Raw genomic sequence first — 14884 nt, forward strand, 5'->3', positions numbered from 1 at the left:
ACTACCAACACTGAATCTCCACATTTTCACATCTTCACAAACAACAGAGCTTCCAGGTATGGAAATCCATCAGTGACACCTGGGCAATTTAAATCACCTTTAACGGCAGTGTAAGGTAAACAATTCTATTGACAATGAACAGGATTAAATAAATAAATAAGTAAGCCCAGTGTCTCTTAGATACATTGGCTTTGCCTGGGTTAAACATTTTTCTTACAGATGCCACAAGGGATGACTACATAAATAAGGAATAGAAAGAAGACTTCGTTTTGACATCACATATCACATTAACACATTATAGAAAAGAATCAAAGGAAATTAAACTACATTGTTTGTGTAATAACACTGAATTTCCTTCCCAATATAGTCAGCTTACTATGTAGTAATATGTATACATACTACTTATGTAGTATTTCCTCAGTATAGCTGCTGAAAACTCCAGCAAAAAGATAACACATCTGTATAATTTATGATAAAACAGAGAGTTTATGATTTTTATTTATGATAAAACAGAGAGTTTATTTCCAAGCTAATTGGAAGCTATGTATTATCCATTTATTAAATAGCAGTATATATTTTGATTATTATTTTTTGCTGTTGTATTTATCAGAAAATGTTATTTTTTTTCTTTAATAATGGGACGGGTAGGGCTGTGTATGTATGATACATTATTTTACTGTAATGTGATATTAGTTCAATGAACAGCATTACTGTCTCTGCACTCGCTACTTGGATTTTTTTGTTCAAGAAAGCATGTAGGTATGAGAATGACAGAAGAATTTGATTTTACTGTATTGGTTTAGGAATAGACCTACTAAAACTGTGTGTGTTTTTCTTCCTTATGGTGACAACAACCCTGAATTAGCCATATAAATATGCGAAACTCCTTTCCAGGAAAGAATAAATAACTCTTTTTGGTCCTCTTTCCAGGGAGAATACTCTGAATTATGGTGCACTGTACATTGTATGTGTGAAGGAGTAGGAGAAACATTGTATGTGTGAAGGAGTAGGAGAAACAGTAAAGGGAAGCAAAGATTTTTTCATGTTTTTTTTTTTTTTTTAATTTTTTTTTTTTGACTGGTTCAAGCTTTAATGCTGAAGAATTTTAGAATACTCAGATGCTAACCAAGAAGCCATGAAATTCTACATTTGGGAATTGTACAAATTTCAAGGTAATTTCTTAATTATTTAAGGTAATTTCAAGGTAATTTCTTAATTAATTTCTTAAATTCTTAATTTCTTAATTTCTTAATTTCTTAATTAATTTCTTAAATTCAAGGTAATTTCTTAATTGTTTCAAGGTAATTTCTTAATTATATGCCATGTTATCAGCACCTAAACCTCTCCTGTATTTAGCTCTTAGATTGACACCTCCAATGGGACTTGGCTGTTCCGAGTCCCAAAGACGTGCCCAAAGACGAGCTGGCGTGGAAGAAGACCGGCCTGGCTCAACAGAGAGTTGCGGCTTGTGCTTAGCAGAAAAAAGAGGGTTTATAATCTTTGGAAAAAAGGGCGGGCCACTGAGGAGGACTACAAGGATGTAGCGAGGCTGTGCAGGGAGAAAATTAGAAAGGCCAAAGCTCGTCTGGAGCTCAACCTGGCTACTGCCGTTAAAGACAACAAAAAATCCTTTTACAAATATATCAACGCGAAACGGAGGACTAAGGAGAATCTCCATCCTTTACTGGATGCGAGGGGAAACCTAGTTACTAAGGATGAGGAAAAGGCTGAGGTGCTTAATGCCGCCTTTGCCTCAGTCTTTAGCGGCAATACCGGTTGTTCTCTGGATACCCAGTGCCCTGAGCTGGTGGAAGGGGATGGGGAGCAGGATGTGGCCTTCGCTATTCATGAGGAAATGGTTGGCGACCTGCTACGGAGCTTGGATGTGCGCAAGTCGATGGGGCCGGATGGGATGCACCTGAGGGTACTGAGAGAACTGGCGGAGGAGCTGGCCAAGCCGCTTTCCATCATTTATCGGCAGTCCTGGCTATCGGGGGAGGTCCCAGTCGACTGGCGGCTAGCCAATGTGACGCCCATCTATAAGAAGGGCCGGAGGGTAGACCCGGGGAACTATAGGCCTGTCAGTTTGACCTCAGTGCCAGGAAAGCTCATGGAGCAGATTATCTTGAGGGTCATCACGCGGCACTTGCAGGGCAAGCAGGCGATCAGGCCCAGTCAGCATGGGTTTATGAAAGGCAGGTCCTGCTTGACGAACCTGATCTCCTTCTATGACAAAGTGACGCGCTTGGTGGATGAGGGAAGGGCTGTGGATGTGGTTTACCTTGACCTCAGTAAGGCTTTTGACACCGTTCCCCACAACATTCTCCTCAAGAAACTGGCTGCTCGGGGCTTGGACTGGCGTATGCTTCGCTGGGTTAGAAACTGGCTGGATAGCCGGGCCCAGAGAGTTGTGGTGAATGGAGTCAAATCTGGTTGGAGGCTGGTCACAAGTGGTGTCCCCCAGGGCTCGGTACTGGGGCCGGTCCTCTTTAATATCTTTATCGATGATCTGGATGAGGGCGTCCAGTGCACCCTCAGTAAGTTCGCAGATGACACCAAGCTAAGTGCGTGTGTCGATCTGCTCGAGGGCAGGAAGGCTCTGCAGGAGGATCTGGATAGGCTGGACCGATGGGCTGAGGCCAACTGTATGAAGTTCAACAAGGCCAAGTGCCGGGTCCTGCACCTGGGGCGCAACAACCCCAAGCAGAGCTACAGGCTGGGAGATGAGTGGTTGGAAAGCTGCCTGGCCGAAAAGGACCTGGGAGTATTGGTTGATAGTCGGCTGAATATGAGCCAGCAGTGTGCTCAGGCGGCCAAGAAGGCCAACAGCATCCTGGCCTGTATAAGAAGCAGTGTGGCCAGCAAGTCTAGGGAAGTGATTGTGCCCCTGTACTCGGCTCTGGTGAGGCCGCACCTCGAGTACTGTGTTCAGTTTTGGGCCTCTCGCTACAGGAAGGACATGGACGTGCTCGAGCGAGTCCAGAGAAGGGCGACCAAGCTGGTGAGGGGTCTGGAGAACAAGTCTTACGAGGAGCGGCTGAGGGAGCTGGGCTTGTTCAGCCTGGAGAAGAGGAGGCTCAGGGGCGACCTTATCGCTCTCTACAGTTACCTTAAAGGAGGCTGTAGAGAGGTGGGGGTTGGTCTGTTCTCCCACGTGCCTGGTGACAGGACGAGGGGGAATGGGTGAAAGTTGCGACAGGGGAGTTTTAGGTTGGATGTTAGGAAGTACTTCTTTACCGAAAGGGTTATTAAGCATTGGAACGGGCTGCCCAGGGAGGTGGTCGAGTCACCATCCCTGGAGGTCTTTAAAAGACGTTTAGATGTAGAGCTTAGCGATATGGTTTAGTGGAGTACTTAGTGTTAGGTCAGAGGTTGGACTCGATGATCTTGAGGTCTCTTCCAACCTAGAAATCTGTGTCTGTGTCTGAGTCTTCATGTCACAATGGCTGGTGGTACAGCAACCCTAAACTGAAGTTGTTTGACTGTACCTGCACCTTTCCTAATTTCTTCAACCTGTTCTTAAGCAAGTAAAGTCCCAAGGATTCATGTATAAAGTATGAGGCAGTTCACAGTAGAATTCATAAAAGATGGAATAATGAAGAAGGAACTGTCAAGAGACAGCAAGTAGCAAATTCTGAGAACATGCCTTAACATATGGTCACTATAGTTAGTACTTCCCTCCTTTGGAGTTTCCTAGCTATTAATCTTTCCCTGGAATCAGATAACCAAAACACTAAAACATTTATCTCCAAAACTGAGTGGGAATCATTTGTTTCTTTTAAACTAGTGCTGCTGTAAAACACATAATAGAAAATAGAGCTATTGTCCAAAGTGGCACAAGGTGTCATAACACAGGACTAGAGCATCCCTCATGCCTTTGTCACATCATGAGTTTGTCTAAGCTATCCTTTAAGATCATGTCAAAAACTCCATCCTAACTTAAATTTAATAGCACTGAATTTTACACCTGTTATTTAATTTCTATCCATGCATGCAAATTTTTGTATATATAAAAGATTGCTGACAGTTTTCCCTCTGCTCTTTTTCTTCCAGATGAAACAAACCAAATGCCTTCCGTCTTTTCTCAAAGTACAAATTTCCTAGCAATTGAGTCAGTCTTGTAGCAAACTAGTTTGTCTGGTCTGTGCACATCTTTTGTGCAATACTCATATCTGCAGATGATATCAGCTAAGCCTTTTTCTCCAATTCAAAGAAGGGTGAAGAGACTACTCTACATTGTGGTTTTTGGAAGCCAGTATTATATTCCTTTTTCTGCAACTATATGAGTTAGATTCAGTTTCTTGTCTTATCTGATCCCTCAGACTCTTTTGACAGAGCTACTGATTAGCCAGTTCTCCTCCATTCTATATTACCTAATGTAGATTATCCCAAAATATATTATTTCCCTTGTAACCCTGATGAACTTCATCCCGTTTCTCCTGTCACTTACCATTTTTTTGAGATCAATTTTGAATTCTAACATCATTCTCCAACATACTGAAGAATGTCTAGGAGACTGATTTCAAATTCATATTTAAGAAGTACTTTTCACAGTGACAGTAATTATAAAGGCACTGGTTATTACATGAAATTCAGTAACACAGGTGATGTTATTTGCAGGTGAAATATAGTATCACAGGAGACAGGAAGTCCTGTTCCCCTTGCCCTTTAAATATGCTGTAGTGGTAATGTTTTCATTTGTTGTGGTAATTTTGCAGAGTCCAATATTATCTTTAGGTGACACAAATGGAAGGTGGGATTATTTTCTCGATCACTGGCACAGTGGGACATTTATGGGTAGGTGCCTATTCAGACTTTTCATCACCTGCAGAACCTAGGCACTGAAAATCTATGCGTATGTTCTCCTTTCTAATCTCTGACCAGAGAGTTCATCTTTTTACTTAAACACTTCTCCTTGAGTGCTGGCGTCCGTGTCCTGCAGCTATGATATTTACTGTAGATGTCAGTTATATTCATGGGGAAAAAAGTGCAAGTGTATCTAGTTAAATTATGATCAGATAGTTAATTTATTTGACCACATATACTGCCCAATATTGTGTTATCATTGTTTGTATAACCATGTTATTAAATATTCATTACTTCTATCAATTTACAGTGTTCTAATCTTTATATTTCCATATAACTCATCAACTCAACGATAAGCATTTGCTTACTTTAAGCTACAAACACAATTTATATGAAGTGATATAAGCATGAGGATTCTTTAGCAGAATAGATTTTCTGAACCATATGAAAACTAATAACAGTTGGCACCTGACTTAGAAGTATTCATGACTTTGTAAGGCTGTGTACTGAGCTGAAATTCCATTAATTTTTAAATAACGGGGTCAAATTATTTCCTAACTCCTCTGAAGTCAATGGATCTAACTGTATACGTCTGAACGTGGCAGAATTGGATGCAATTTGATGAAGCAACCCAGATTCCTTACTGCTAGTCCAATATCACCATAGTAAATTCTTCACTGGCACTATTTACAGTCAGAAGAAATTAACACTGTTAAGTACTGCATGTATTGATATGCCCAATATACAACATAAAGAGACATCAGTTTGAAGAAAGTGCAGCGTGAGAGTCTGCCATAGCTGGAAGCTTCCCTTTGCTGATAAGTTCTTAAAATAAACATGGTAAAAGAAGCAGATTTTTACTGTGACTGATAATGTGGTTGGTTGGTTGGTTGTTTTTTTTTTTTTGTTTGCTTGTTTGTTTGTTTGGTTTGTTTTTTTTTTTGATTTTTTTTTGTTGTTGTTGCACTGCTAAACATAGCAATTGTTTTAATAGCCATAGCTCACAGCCACCCCCTCTAGTGCTAATTATCAATGGAGGAAAGAAAATAATTGATTTACATTAGTGTATTTGTCTTACTAACCATTACTAGTAAAACAAAGATGCGAAATTCAAATAATTTTATGAAATAGCTGATGTCTCACTCACATCCATGTTTTCTAAATACAATTGCAGAGAAATATATATAAATATGAACACATGTAAATCATAATATTGTCATGATAAATGTTGATTACTTGATTCCATACAATAGCAGTAACAGTGCCTAGAGGCTATGGAAACAAAATGTTGCAAATAACTGAATCAGTTGCAACAGGACTGATTTTAAGGTGAGACCTGGATATGAGATATTAATTAAGATAAAGCTCCAAGTACCAGTTGAGATTCTTGTTTTGCCCACAGGAACAAAATGTAAGGAGTCCAAAGCCATGTTCTATAACCTTTTCATGTTATACAGTAATTACATCCTTACCTAAGTGTGAACATAGCAGCTATGAATACCCTAGTAATTCTGCAGTTATATTCAATGTTTTCAAGCAGGCACTGAAACCACATGTAAATTCAGTTGCTTCACTTTCAAAACAGATAAATCCTTCATAACTGCATTTCTCTGCATCACATTGCAATGAAACTAGTAAGTCTAAGTGTCAAACAGAAAAAAGACTGTTCTGCAACTAGTACTAATTTATTCAGGCTAACCTGATATTGTGCTCTTCCCTCATGTGGATTTTGACTCAGTAACATCCTGATCGAGTTACATGATTCCTGGGTGGTTTAGCTGCCCCACCTCAATAACCTCTTATATGCTAATGAAATCTACTGAAAAGCAGGCTTTAAGTTCACAGGAAAAGGTACTTTTAAGGAGTGGAAAAGGAAAAGGGGAGGGGGAATCTGGCAAGATTTATCATGCCAAAGATTGTAAGATTATCATTCCAAATACTAGGATCTGGTTAAAAAATCTCTTCATGATCTCTGACACTACACTTTAGATTTTTGAAGTACATCTTATTTTATAAATAGCTTACCTGATTAATTTCAGTTTCATTCCATCTGTGTAGATGCATTCTTTCTCCACTGTAAACATAGGGTTTAGGATGAAAAACAGACTTTTGAGTCATCAGGACAGTCATTTACCATCACTATCAACTATATTACTTAAAATTTTTACATAGCTCCCTCTCAAAATCATTTTTATCTCACTGCCCTAGCTAAAAGTTATGTCACTTGTCTTAGTGTTAGAATCTCCTTTCCTATTTCCAGACTATTTATTTCTGGGCATTCTACATCTCTATCTCACTCTTTTGTTGTTGTTGTTGACAGGACAGTACTTTTGCTTAAGTAACTTATTTTTTCTGTTTTTTTGACTGACACAAAATTTGTAGACGACAGCCTGCATCTTTTCAACCTCTTTATTACTCTGTTGAACATCTCTTAGTTTTCATAGATCATCTATTTCGATTCAGTACTAGTAGTAGTTTATCTACACGTTTTTAGTTTGAATTTTTTTTTCCTGAGCATGAGTAATGACAGCTTTAAGCTTTATTCTAGATGAGGTTGCACATAAGCTTTGTTGCATGATGTTAATATTTCTCCATCTCAAATGGATAAACCTCCACTCGTCTTTAAAAGTAATATTTGCCTCTTATGCAACTACACTATGATTAGCTTATACCCAGAACATCCTGAAAATCAAGTTTAATTTTGTATTGTTGGAAGTCATCTCATTTAGACTATTAAATCCTTTCTTTTCCCCCACCTCTCCTGGGTTCTATGTGCAAAATCTTCGAGACTGACGGTGTCTCACAACATTTTGCTCTCTGCAGATTTGATTAGTGCAATCACAGTATTTTGCCTATGCCAAAAAAGAAACTATTAAATAAATTCATTCTCTAAACCAATCCTTGCTTCTACTAGGAAATTTATTCTCAATAACTGTCCATTTAGTACAACTACTAGTAGACTTTCCTACAATCAGATTCTTAGATATTTTCTATTTCTTTTAATTCCTATCTTCAGCTCTGTTGTTATTTTCCATGTAATTCTGCGTTAACCTGTCAGATCAGTCCTCTAAAGGCTCCAAAGGGTTTACTAGTTTCCCTTCTGTAAAATATAACTTATTTAATCAGAAAGGCTAGATTGGGAAAATGATGAATCATTTGATGAATCATTGCTTTATTTTATTCTGTTCTAATTTCTATTGAAACCTTTAGTTTAACTCACTATTTCCTTAAAATGTCTTACAATCACGCACTTTCTGACAGTAAGAATCTGAGAATCTTCATTGCAAAGCTGTCCTCCAATCTAAGGATAACATTAACAAGAACCAGAGGAATATCTTTCTCTTTTAGTCCTTCCCATTTATTTATTTATTTATTTATTTTTTCCCTGCTAAACATAATTTATCCTATTTATTCCATTAATTCTTTCTTTCTGCAGGAGTAGCCATAGTGCTGTTGATATGCAATGTTACCACAGCACTTACACGCATCTTTTCTAAACACAGTGTCCTTGCAAATCCCTGTACCAGCTAAGTCTGCTAATCCATTATGCTTCCATTACCACTATTACACCATTTCAGAACAGTTGTTCTCATTCCACTGTAGTGATTCTTAAATTTTTTTTACAGTAGCACAAAAAAATCTGTTTGACCCATTGAAATATGGAAGATTAATCTGTGATAAATAATAAGACATTATATAATTTGGAAGTAAATTCAGATTAACACATATAATTTATTTCCCAAATTTTCATCTGAGATGTAAAACAATGAGTTTCTGCGAACTACTGTATAATATTTTATGCAGTGTCAGGTGAGTGGTTTTGGCAGAATTAGTAACTGCTCTGTCATACAAACTTCCCACTCAGGCTTAGACTTCATCAGTATTTTCTTTCTTCAAAGAAATTTCTGGCAGAAACAAACACTATGCCTGTTACTATGACTCAGTGCTGATCCATAACTCTGAAAGATTCCCCAAGACAGTTTGCCAATGAAAATATGTCAAAGCTAGGCTGTGTTACCCATGAGCTATGGTCAGAAATGACAGCAAAAGGAATTTTATTCACTTTACAAAGAACAAACATTTCAATACATTTACTACTTATTTACTTTCTGAGTTTGAGTGATATATTTTGACCAAAGAGAATAATTTAATTAAAAGCAAAGCCACTATTATTATTATGTCCTCAAACATAACATTGTTAATTTTTATAGCAAACATGAACACATACAGAATGTTATACAATTATTATTTTTTTTATTGTTATTTTAACTTTTCTTTGATTAAACTGTGCAATAATGTTTGGAAAGAGAACCAACTCAAAACAATTTTATTTCACAAAAGTACTGCAATTTTCTTTGGTAGATTAAATCTAGTTTCTATTATTAAAAATTTAAAATTGATAAGCTACTCTGTCCATAGTCAAGCTTTCTAATCTACAGCAATAATCACAATCATTAGTATCTAGTATTTCATAAATATCCCTTTAAGATACTATTTGATATACCATATAGTCTTGTGGGAAACAATCAGGATACTACTGACTCAAAAAAAAAAAGAGCTAAATGTATTACAATAAATTTGCTTTCTCTGGGATACTGAAATGGAAACCTATGAGATGTTGAACAAGAAAACTGATACCACTGCTTATCTGTCCAAAAGCTAGTGGTGTTAGGAAGCCCAGTAATTGAAAAATGGATAGTACTGATATTTGAACCTTTTTATATAACCTTTGAAGTGTAAGCCTTTTGGGGAATAAATTGCTTTTTGTAACAAGAACAATGTCAGATCCCATATTTAGAAACCATGCACTTAATTCATTTTCAGATAGAGAAACTCATGTTGTCTCGTTGGGAAAAACACTGCAAAATGGATTAAGCTTCACCCTGGAGAGATGATAACCTAATATAAATAACTGCAGGCTGATCTTTATTAGTTACTGAACAGATATTGCCAAATAGGACAGGCGACCTTCAATGATGATTGATCTAGGATAAGTCATCAACAGCCCTGTCTCCAGAGAGTAACTTTGGGGCATTTTGGAATTATACTGCTCTTCTTATTTCGGGGTAGACACTAACACTGAGTAAGAATAAGTACATCTTCTTTAATAGAAAGGTCTAAAGCTAATATGGGGGCAGAGTAATGACAACTTATTCTAAGGTGGGCAACTGCTAAGTATCTGCTAGAATTAATCATATAGGATTGGGTCTTCATTGGACACCCGAGTCAGTCACAACTTCCCATGCTCAAAGGAGACATCCTAAACACTAATTCCTAAAACCCCTGACATGATGAATGATTTTATTTTATTATTTTTTTTTAACTGACACTAGGTGAATTAAGTATTACTATTATCTAGTCTAGATGTCTACCTGTCCCAGTGCACTGGAATTGACATCACATGAATTGAAGTAACATAGATTCATGTTGTATTCTTTCCTCAGATTCTTGTTGGATGAGAAGTAAAATTTCCTTGGTTTGAAAGTCAAGACTGAAATATAATTGTACCTGTATTGATTTCAAAAGAAACTGCATTCCAGTGAGGATCAGTAAGTTCCATTTACAAACAACATTTAATTATTCTGCTGTAATAACCATATTAAACAATAAATATTGACACTATGAAGAGGCAACACAAAGTGCTATGTGAGATTTCATACTAAAGAGCTATACTGATTGTGTGTGGAGTTCACTGAGTAAAATGAGAAGAGTAATATCTACCAGTGAAATTGTGGAGCACCTAGCACACAGTAATATATATAGGTTCAAATCAAAACAACAGATCTTGAATATTAGCAATACAAAGATCTAGACAGAAAAAGCTAGACTATTGGTTCTATCACACACATATTTTCAGTATTTGCACATACACACTGCACAACTTGTTTGTGCACAGACATTTTGAAACTTGAGGATGCCAGGTTAGCTGATGGATTACTGCCCAACCTTCAGCAGGCTATGGTTTTCTACACACCAAGGATTCACTTAAAGGCAGAGTGGTTGTTATAATCATTGCTTATTGGAGTAAGATTTGATAGCTGGAAAAAGGAAAAATTAGAATTATTGGCACTAATTTAAAGTGCCTGTATATAAAAATAATACTTTCCTGTAACATTGAACTACTCCTTACTTGTGCAGCACTATGCATGCTCAGAGCTTGGTACAACCAGAGAGTAGCAGCAAACAACTGGTATTCCAGAAATTAGTAAGCTACTGATCTAGGAGCTTTTATGTTTTTTCTCTTCTAATTTGAATGCTTTTGTATTATTTCAGTGAGTACAGAGGAATTTTACCTCTTTCTGAAACACTTGCACACTTATTTTTCATCAGTTTTCCTCTTAATATTTCTTTACCTTGTTCAGGTGATAAAATATTTTGTCTTTTTTTTTTTCCATTTATGAAACGAAATAATTATTTTTGCTGTTCTGTAGATTTTAAAAGTCACAAACTCAAAATAACTCATTGCATTTTATGTATAATTAATCATATTAATGGTCCTGGGTTGACACCACATATGAGTTACATGTTTATACATGCAGTTTAGATGTTATTATAACATTGGAATATTGCATTAGTATTAGAATAACAGGGTATTAGATTATCTTGAAAATAGCATTTACTTGTCAAATACTACACTGATTTTATGTTCTTAATCTCTGAATTCACAAAAGTAGTTAAAGTTTTGCTTGTCTCCGATTTAAAAATCTGAGTGTTTCTTCATACTCTGTTATGAAATACAGTGATGAACCCTCGTCTATCTATCTCATGCAATATATGAATTATCAACAGGAGATGCAACACCAGAAGGACAATATATTTTTTACAGAGGTCATAAAGTAAAATATTTCCAGTAGTAGAAATTAATAATTTTAATTTAAAAACAAAATAAAACAAAGTTATAAATTAGTGTTTCTGGAGTAAATAACTTAATAATACCTCTTTCAGTGCTAAATCCATGTCAGGTGTTATTCCAACAATTAATCTGTTAACTTCTATATGACAACCATGACTAAATTTTCTAACTAAAGTAGCCTTATTTATTTATTTATTTATTTTTAGTGGATATGTTTATGATAATATAATTTCTAGTAATTTCTGATTAAAATCTCTAGATCTACCTTATTTCTCCTTTGTCCAGTGTTTTGTCAACATATTCCTTATGAATACTGGGCCAATTGATTTGGATTAGCATACTTTTTTTTTTTTTTTTTTTTTTTTTAAGCCGCTGCTTTACGTTTCATTTGTATTTTGTGCTCTAGTAACATCAATGCTTTTCTACATTCTCTTCATGCTTTAGACACGGGCGTGCCATATGAATCCCTCACTTTGCTTGCTTGCTTCTTCAAGAACTGTTATTGTGAAGTTAGTGAAAAAAGGTCAGGGTGATTATTTAGTGGGAAAAATCGAATCTACTGGAACTTTATTGCTTTCCTCTAAGAAATCTGACTTATTTATGACATAAGGCATTTTAGGGCACCTGATAGGACTTCTTTTTTTTATGATACTTCTGCCTTTGTGTAAAATTGTGCTATAAATGATATTGACAGTGTCATACTGTAGTACTGTATTATTTTTAAGTTGCATTGTTTCAGCAATTTATAGTCAAACAAGCCAAAGCTGTGACTGTCTGCCCTACTTGCAAAGTTGTAGGTCTTGGTCTTAAATTTTTCAATATATATTAGAGAAACTTTTAGCAGAGACAATTTTAGCATAGCTCAAGGGAAGGTGTACTTTTACTTCTGGTTTGAATCCATTGCTCTTCAGCTAGACACAAAATAGAGAGGCATACAGATGTGTAGAGACAAGGTTATGATTGGGATATTTTTCTTAAATAGGTGAGCCACACTGCCCCAGAGAGTTGTCTGACAAGCGGTATACACTAGACACACTTCTGAAAAAGAGATGAGAACATCTGAGTTGTCCACTCCCTAAGAGGTATGAAATAAAAAGTAGAGACTGGTTCTCTGACCTCCAAAGAAATAACCAGGTAACAGCTACTTGGAGGTTATGGGAAAAGGATAATTTGTAGTGCCTTCAGCAGCAGTAATGAGTTAAAAGGGTACTTTAAGGCCTTGTTGGACAGAATTATCTTCAGACTCTCAAGTAGTATTATTTTAACTTGTAATACTGAAATTGATTAACATACTTTTCCTTGCATCCCTCAAAAGCTAGACAAGTTAGCTTTATCTCTTGATGTTTGCACCTATCAAAATTCCCTGAAAGCCTTTGACTCTACAACTCCAGTTTTTTAACTCCCACAACAGATCCTTGAGCAAACTGTCCAGAGGTTTTAAGAGCTCTTTTGTGCACACCCTTCAAGAATTTCCTCAGGTTACAGTTTGTCATACTGTTGAATGCCTTGTACATCTAGGTTTGAAAAAAAATCACCAAGATTTAAAAAACTGAGGAAGGATTTCATATGCAAAAAGAAACCATGCAGGTTATTCAGAGTAACTGAGGAATCTCTTTAAAGCCCTCCTCAGAGTTGATTGCTTAGGGAATTATTTTTTGTATTTTACTCTTCTGGTTAAATCCAAGTGACTAATTTTCCTTTTTTTTTTTTTTTTTTTTTTTTAATTTATTGAAATGTATTATGTAGTCCATGTTTACTGTTATTCAGTAATTTCCAGATAAAATTAGTTGTTTTCCCTTTAAGTAGCTGGGGACTTTCAACTTCCAGGACACAGAAAAAGCCTGTGACCCAAATATTTAGCTGGTTCTTTTACACATAATAACTTATGATCATATTTTTTTCAAATCAGACAGCTTTCACCTACATGAGGGTGGGGCCTTACTAGAAAAACTGTAGCATTTACAGTGGCAGCCTCGCGTATATGATGCGTTTAACGTAAGGAGGAAGAGACTGCACTATTTAGGAATTTGTTCATCACTGTTGCAGCTATATCCTGTCCTATACTCTTCTGTTTGTAGAGATACTGCACTGGATTATATTGACCTTAATTGTCATAAAAATTCCTTCTGGCTGATGTTATTAAAAGTGGAATATAAGAATAAACAAGTCTATCTTGAGTCACTACTCTTTCACCATTGCATGTTTGTTCTAAAAAGTTCTGGAGAGGTCTGTACTGACAGAGTGTGCAAGATACTTCTGCCAAGTGCAAAACCTGTTTTGAAGAGGATTTGAGAAAGGACAAAAAACAGCAAGGCAATTATTAAGCAGCTGCCTGTTGTGTGCAGAGAAGACTGTGCAGAGTTCTGTATCCTACAGCCATTTGCAGGATAGTACAGCTGTTTTTTGGATTCCAAAAATTATTACGCACCATAATGTTATGAGAGAAGTGGGATTCTTGACATCTCAAAGGAGAATCCCAGAACTTTATGGGATTACACGCTACAGGTTAGGTGTGCTATGCTGGATTTGGCTTTGAACAGAGGCTTCTAACCTAAATGTTACAGCTTTTCTGTAAAATTTCTGGTTTCATATTTGGTTTCTAACATACAGTTATTTAATATTAAAAAAGTAGTTTCTCTGCATGCTAAGCTTAATTGACTCAGTAGTCATTATTATAACTGGATTATCATTGGCTCAATGATAGTTTTTGAAGGGGTAGCTGCATAAATGCTTGATCATTTTTTCAAGCCATTAAACACTCTGGGCATCAGCCTCTTAACAGTAATTCTGACACGTTTATCTCAGCTGGGTTTGCAATTCTTCTTTGTTCAGGGTTTGTGATCTGTATATACAGTAGATTTGGGGAGGAGAAAAGAACTACAATAATAATAACAACAACACAAACGAAACAAACCACCACCACCAGAAAATAAAAAATAAAAAAATCTCCTTCCAAAGGAAGAAAGAAAAAAGGGAAGACAGACAGACTTTTCTATCACAAGACAATCCTCAGTGGCTAAGAAGTAAAATATTCTCCTTGAAAAGCAATTATGTTTTTGTTCATTAAGTCTGGACACCTGGAGTAAATATTTGTTTCAAATTTGTAAGCACACTATTACGTTTATTTTTACAGGTTAGATAAGACTATTCCTGTTGGTCACCCTTAGTATGATTATCCTCAGTTTACTCCCAACCTTTAAAAATCAAGAATCTGATGTAGCCCTT

This window comes from Cygnus atratus, chromosome 2, assembly GCF_013377495.2.
Source record: "Cygnus atratus isolate AKBS03 ecotype Queensland, Australia chromosome 2, CAtr_DNAZoo_HiC_assembly, whole genome shotgun sequence".
Classification (NCBI taxonomy): Eukaryota; Metazoa; Chordata; class Aves; order Anseriformes; family Anatidae; genus Cygnus; species Cygnus atratus.